The sequence below is a fragment of the Ranitomeya imitator genome, chromosome 1, assembly GCF_032444005.1.
Source record: "Ranitomeya imitator isolate aRanImi1 chromosome 1, aRanImi1.pri, whole genome shotgun sequence".
Lineage (NCBI taxonomy): Eukaryota > Metazoa > Chordata > Amphibia > Anura > Dendrobatidae > Ranitomeya > Ranitomeya imitator.
The window spans coordinates 1226550959-1226556958 of record NC_091282.1 but is presented as its reverse complement, the minus strand read 5'-3'; the positions used below and the strand labels follow the sequence as shown (position 1 = coordinate 1226556958).

Below are 6000 nucleotides of genomic sequence, written 5' to 3'. Positions count from 1 at the left end.
TTTCTCTACAGGAAGTGAGGGTGGGTCTCTGTTCCTCTACAGGATGTGAGGGCAGGTCTCTGTTCCTCTACAGGAAGTGAGGGCAGGTCTCTATTCCTCTACAGCAAGTGAGGGGGGCTCTGTTCCTCTACAGGAAGTGAGGGCGGGTCTCTATTTCTCTACAGGAAGTGAGGGCGGGTCTCTATTTCTCTACAGTAAGTGAGGGCGGGTCTCTATTTCTCTACAGGAAGTGAGGGCGGGTCTCTGTTCCTCTACATGAAGTGAGGGCAGGTCTCTATTCCTCTACAGGATGTGAGGGCAGGTCTCTATTCCTCTAAAGGAAGTGAGGGGGGGCTCTGTTCCTCTACAGGAAGTGAGGGCGAGTCTCTGTTCCTCTACAGGAAGTGAGGGCAGCTCTCTATTCCTCTACAGGATGTGAGGGCAGGTCTCTATTCCTCTAAAGGAAGTGAGGGGGGGCTCTGTTCCTGTACAGGAAGTGAGGGCGAGTCTCTGTTCCTCTACAGGAAGTGAGGGCAGGTCTCTATTCCTCTACAGGATGTGAGGGCAGGTCTCTATTCCTCTAAAGGAAGTGAGGGGGGGGCTCTGTTCCTCTACAGGAAGTGAGCATGGATCTTTGTTCCTCTGCACGAAGTGGGGGAGGTTCCTCGTATTGCTACAGGAAGTGGAGCCGGGTCTTTGTATCTCTACAAATGCTTTATTCCTCTAGAGGCTGTATGTGTGGGTATTTTTCCTTCTACAGGAAGTGGGGGTGGATCTTTGTGCTTCTACAAGAAGTGGTGGCAGCTATTTGTATCTCTACATGAGGTGGGGGCAGGTCTTTGTCTCTTTACAGGAAATGGGGTGTGGGTTTGTGTTTCTCTAAACGATATGTCTTTATATGTCTTTGTCATTCTACAGGAATTATTGTGGATCTTTTTCTCTATACTTCCTGTAGAGAGAAAGAAACCACCCCACTTAGGCCGGGGTCACACTTGCGTTTGCAATGCGAGAAACTTGCGCGAGTCTCTCTCATTAATACCCGACACAGCCGCCGACACTTGGGACTGGAGCATTCAGGTGCATAGAAATCAATTGCACACTTCTGTTGGATGCAAACAAAATTTATTTTATTACAGTTCAAAACAGAAGAGCAACCTTTGAGTGTCAACGCGTTTCGGCCAAACAGGCCTTTTTCACGGCAGTTGCATTCAGTAGGTAATCTCTTCTAGACAGGGATCTTCTCTTCCCTGGTGGTGCAATTTGTTAAGTCTGAAGGGTATTGTTCAAGAGATATCCATAGGTAGGTAGAAAAGCCTGTATTTCACATGTCCCGGACCGGGTGAGTGCCGGCAGCAGTGCCGGGTATTGATGCGAGAGACTCACACAAGTTTCTCGCATTGTATTCACAAGTGTGACCCCGGCCTTACAGTAAAGATGGCAAGGTTTCTTTCTACAGTAAGTAGAGTGGATTTGTGTCTCTCTGCTTTCCCGTTTGTCAACCTGAATAACTGCATAACAGAATAGTGGGCTTTTAGTTCAAGAGCAAATGAGCCATTGGACAATGCCAGAAGCAATGTATGCTGGGGACTAAGGGGAAAGGAAGTCCCGGTACATATAATGCTGGCAGAATGAAGTGGAACCACTCATTTAGAAAGGATGAATGGAAAGTTACAGAGTATGAGAACTGGGAAAGTTTCTGGACATTTTAGATCGGTGTGTGTACCAGAAGACATTTCATCATGCTGTGCGGTTCTGCAGGAATTGAGTTTGCTTTAAACTCTACGGTGATTTTATCACAACATTGGAAAATAATGGCAAAAAATGCATCAGAAACTCATTGTGCAAATACACCCTTTACCTGCTATATCATATTACTCTCATTAAAAGTCGAGACCTAAGAAGTCATACCCTAAAAGATTGTTAGCCAGCAGGCCACACTCACAATAACTATGAGCTAGTAAACCACACCCACCATAACCATGTGACAATAAGCCACACCCATCATAACCATGTGATAACAAGCCACACCCATCATACCCATGTGATAAAAAGACCCACCATACCCATGTGATAAAAAGACATACCCACCATAACCATGTGCTAATAAGCTATACCCACCATAACCTTGTGCTAATAAGCTATACCCACCATAACCATGTGAAAATAGGCCATACCCACCATAACCATGTGATAAAAAGACACACCCACCATAACCATGTGAAAATAGGCCATACCCACCATAACCTTGTGCTAATAAGCTTTACACACCATAACAATGAGCTAATAAGTCATCCCCTCTATATTTGTGAGCTAATTAACCATTTTCACAAAAAACTATGATTTGATACTACATAAGTTCCAAAATTGACTTTCTTTGTGTTGTAGACGCCATATAAGACATGAACTTAGTAATCCATCCATGAGATTTATACTCCGTGTGACCTGAGACCCTCCTTGACCTGCAAAAACCTAATCCATGAGCAGATCCTGTCTCAGCTATACGTGAGGACGTTCTATCCAATAGTGTCCATGGCCCATCATCTTCTATGTGTCTCCGTGACCTCATGCCATCCTTGGGTCAAATCCAGTAGGTGTTAGTTATCCATATTCTTCTTTTATTACTTCTGATATTCCAAGATATTTACCATTCCTGACATCATATATAAGCCATGAGCTTTACGAGGTGTCTTATGCTCCATCAACTTAATCTTTCCAGTGTCCGATCCTTTCCTTGGACCTCGTCCACCATGTTGCATAATCCACAAACCTCCCCCGGTATGCCATTTTACCCATGATCATTTATTATCCATGAATCTCGCTGTGGACTTTATCCCAATCATCGTCTCTCCATGAAGTGTCACAATTGTACCATATACGTTACACAAGTCATTCATGAAGTCCACGAAATACAAAATTTGACCCAAGAATGTTTGATAATGTTGCATCCATGATTTCCAGTTATTTATCCTTAAAGAAGACAACCTGAAGTTCCAGCTGAAGACCTTTGTACATATCAGTGATAATCTTGTCCTCCACTACGGTCCTCATATCTCCACATACCAGCCATAATCCCATGATCGTAGCGGTTATGTTATAGACCAGGTGTAAGGGCTTCACTTAGGCGCTGGTAGGAGACAGACGGACATTTTCATTTCTTATTTTTTGTCTTCTGTAGAACCACCCGAGAGGTCATGAGACATTTCCATGGGTTAAAATCCTGCAAGACAACAAAACAATCGGATTAATGACTTGTCTCAGTTAAATCTTTGCGGTCTAGCAAAAACATTTCTCTTGTACAAGCCGCGACCCACCGGAAAGTCTTGAACTAAACTCATAAACTTTGTTTTCTTTCTTTTGAAGATTGTGTCTAAGGTGAATTAAGCTCAATTTGCCAAAGGGTGCACCGAAAAACTGGAATTTTTATTAAAATGTTACGTTTGTTACTATGTTCTTGAATGACAGCTCCATTTTGCTTTATGAAAACCTAAGAGAAGAGTCTACATTGCAAGCGGAGTCATGAAAGTGGTCAGTCATATGGGGGGAAGCAGCATTATGGAACATGAAGTGTTAACGAGAGGAACCTCATGGTTTTGCAAAGCTGTATCCACTGATCACCTCATTATTGGTGGACCATTAAACATCGGTGAATGTTGACCAAACTAGACAAACAAGAAAAGTAAAAGAATAAGATTATCGTACATGACCCCTTTAGTCATTAAAAGGTCAAGTAATCAAATGCATTCTGTACGGTTGATAACTAGACATGAGCAAATCTATTCAAGCTTAATCAATTTTACATAGAAATTCAAGGTCTCCAGAATCCAATTTTTTTGTGTGTTTCCATTTGTAGAAATCCAAAAAGATGAGTTGGCCACCATCTTGCTGGAATCAAAAGTTCTCAGGGGGTAAAAAACCTAAAAATTATACTTTACCATTGTTCATCTGTCTTCTTCAGACCTTGGCATCTTTTGGTGTACGGTCTCAGTAGACTCTCCAAAGGCCAAAACATACTAATGTATACAAAGGAGACGCCAAAGATGCCGGGCTCCACAAGATGCTAGTCTGGGAAGATGCTGAAGAAGACCCTGTGATTTCCGCACCGGTGATGGACTGATATAGATGCCTGGATCAGAGCGGGGCCATGTAGCGGGACAATTGAGGTTTTTATCTTTTTTTTTTGTAACCTATGTATATTATGCTCACACCTCACAACATAATAATGTGCATTTGATTTGCATCAAATAAATGTAATTTTCCGGTCAAAATTTTAATGAAATTTCTGAATGTCATGGGTTTATCGCGACAGAGAGGGGCCAGAAAATGGCAGTGTCTATTTTCACATACTCCTGGTCAGAAGCACTTCTCCTTCATATTAAACAGCGCAGGTTTCTGTCACCAGTGCAGGGGTTAAACTGTTCATCTTGGAGCCTCTGAAGCTCCTGCTTGGATGATCTCAGCTGTTCAGTATTGGCCACCCCTCTCTTCTATACATACTCGCCTCTGGAAATTTGGATTGCCAGTGTTAAGTCTTGTACTGCATAGTGTGGCGTGGAGGAGTAGATTGTTGGTAGAGGCATTTGGAGAATTTATCTGTGACTGTTGCTTGGTGTTCAGCTGTGTGCAAAACCCTCATCCTCTCCTACTTTGTTTTCCTTCCCTTTCTCCCGTGTTCTTAACAGTTGTCTGTGAATGTATATTTGCATGATTGGTATTTTCCTTTATCTCTGTAAGTCCTACCTTGTTAGTCACACTCCCATTTCCCTGGGTGAAAAGAGGAACAGATATAGGGCTGATTCAAGAGTTCAGCAAGGTAGCCCCAGCGTCTTCACCATCAGAAGTAATCCAGGGGGCAGGGATATCTCGGACGCTCCTAACCTTAGGGACAGGGAAAGAGCCCCTGGCCCTAGGTATTCTAACAACAGAGTTGTGACACAAAATTTGAGTTTTCAGCATATTCACTTATCACCAGTAATGGCTAAGGCTGGATTGTCTATCATACACAGTTAACTTGAACATGTCAGTGACTCCACTGTATAGGGCACCTGGTTCTCAAAGTTAGAGCATCGTTTTCTTGTAGGCAGCTGGATCCATTCCCTTCTCTACACCTGTAATGCAGTTCCTGATGGAAGAATCCTTAGTTTCCTTGTACTTCACTGTCTCTTATGTAGGTTTGGGGAATCCCTGGATTATTATTAATTTACTGTATATAGCACCATTGATTCCATGGTGCTGTACATGAGAAGGGGTTACATACAAATTACAGTAAACAAACTAACAATGACGGACTGATACAGAGGGGCGAGGACCCTGCCCTTGCATGCTTACATTCTACAGGATGGTGGGGAAGGAGACAGTAGGTTGGGGGTTGCAGGAGCTCCGGTGTTGGTGAGGCGGTAGCTCCGGTAGTGGTGAGGAGGCAGCGGGGTCAGTGCAGGCTGTAGGCTTTCCTGAAGAGGTGGGTTTTCAGGTTCCGTCTGAAGGATCTGAATGAGGTTGATAGTCAGACGTGTTGGGGCAGAGAATTCCAGAGGATGGGGGATATTCGGGAGAAGTCTTGGAGGCAATTAGGTGAGGAGCTAATAAGTGTGGAGGAGACAAGGAGGTCTTGGGAGGACCGGAGATTACGTGAGGGAAGATATCGGGAGATTAGTTCAGAGATATATGGAGGAGACAGGTTATGGATGGCTTTGTAGGTCAGTGTTATTAATTTGAACTGGATACACTGAGTAAATTGAAGCCAGTGAAGAGATTTGCAGAGGAGAGAAGCGGAGGAGTAGCAAGGAGAGAGATTAATTAATTAGTCAGTCAGCAGAGTTAAGGATGGACTGGAGAGGTGCGAGAGTGTTGGAAGGGAGGCCACGGAAAAGGATGTTGCAGTAGTCGAGGCGGGAGATGATTAGGGCATGCAAAGCATTTTAGTAGATTGAGGGTTGAGGAAAGGACGGATTTTGGAGATGTTTTTGAGCTGGAGGTGACAGGAGATGGAAAGAGCTTGGCTGTGCGGTTTGAGTGACAGGGCAG

At 43.8% G+C, this 6000-nt stretch overlaps 1 long non-coding RNA gene across 1 annotated transcript in view; it reads right to left on the bottom strand.

Moving 5' to 3' along the window:
* Positions 1-2170: 2170 nt before the first annotated feature.
* LOC138658393 (uncharacterized) overlaps positions 2171-6000 on the bottom strand; it is a 152294-nt gene continuing 148464 nt past the window's right edge. Inside the window, exon 3 of the long non-coding RNA XR_011317484.1 lies at positions 2171-3196. This is a non-coding gene — a long non-coding RNA (uncharacterized lncRNA). The remainder of the gene's footprint in view (positions 3197-6000) is intronic.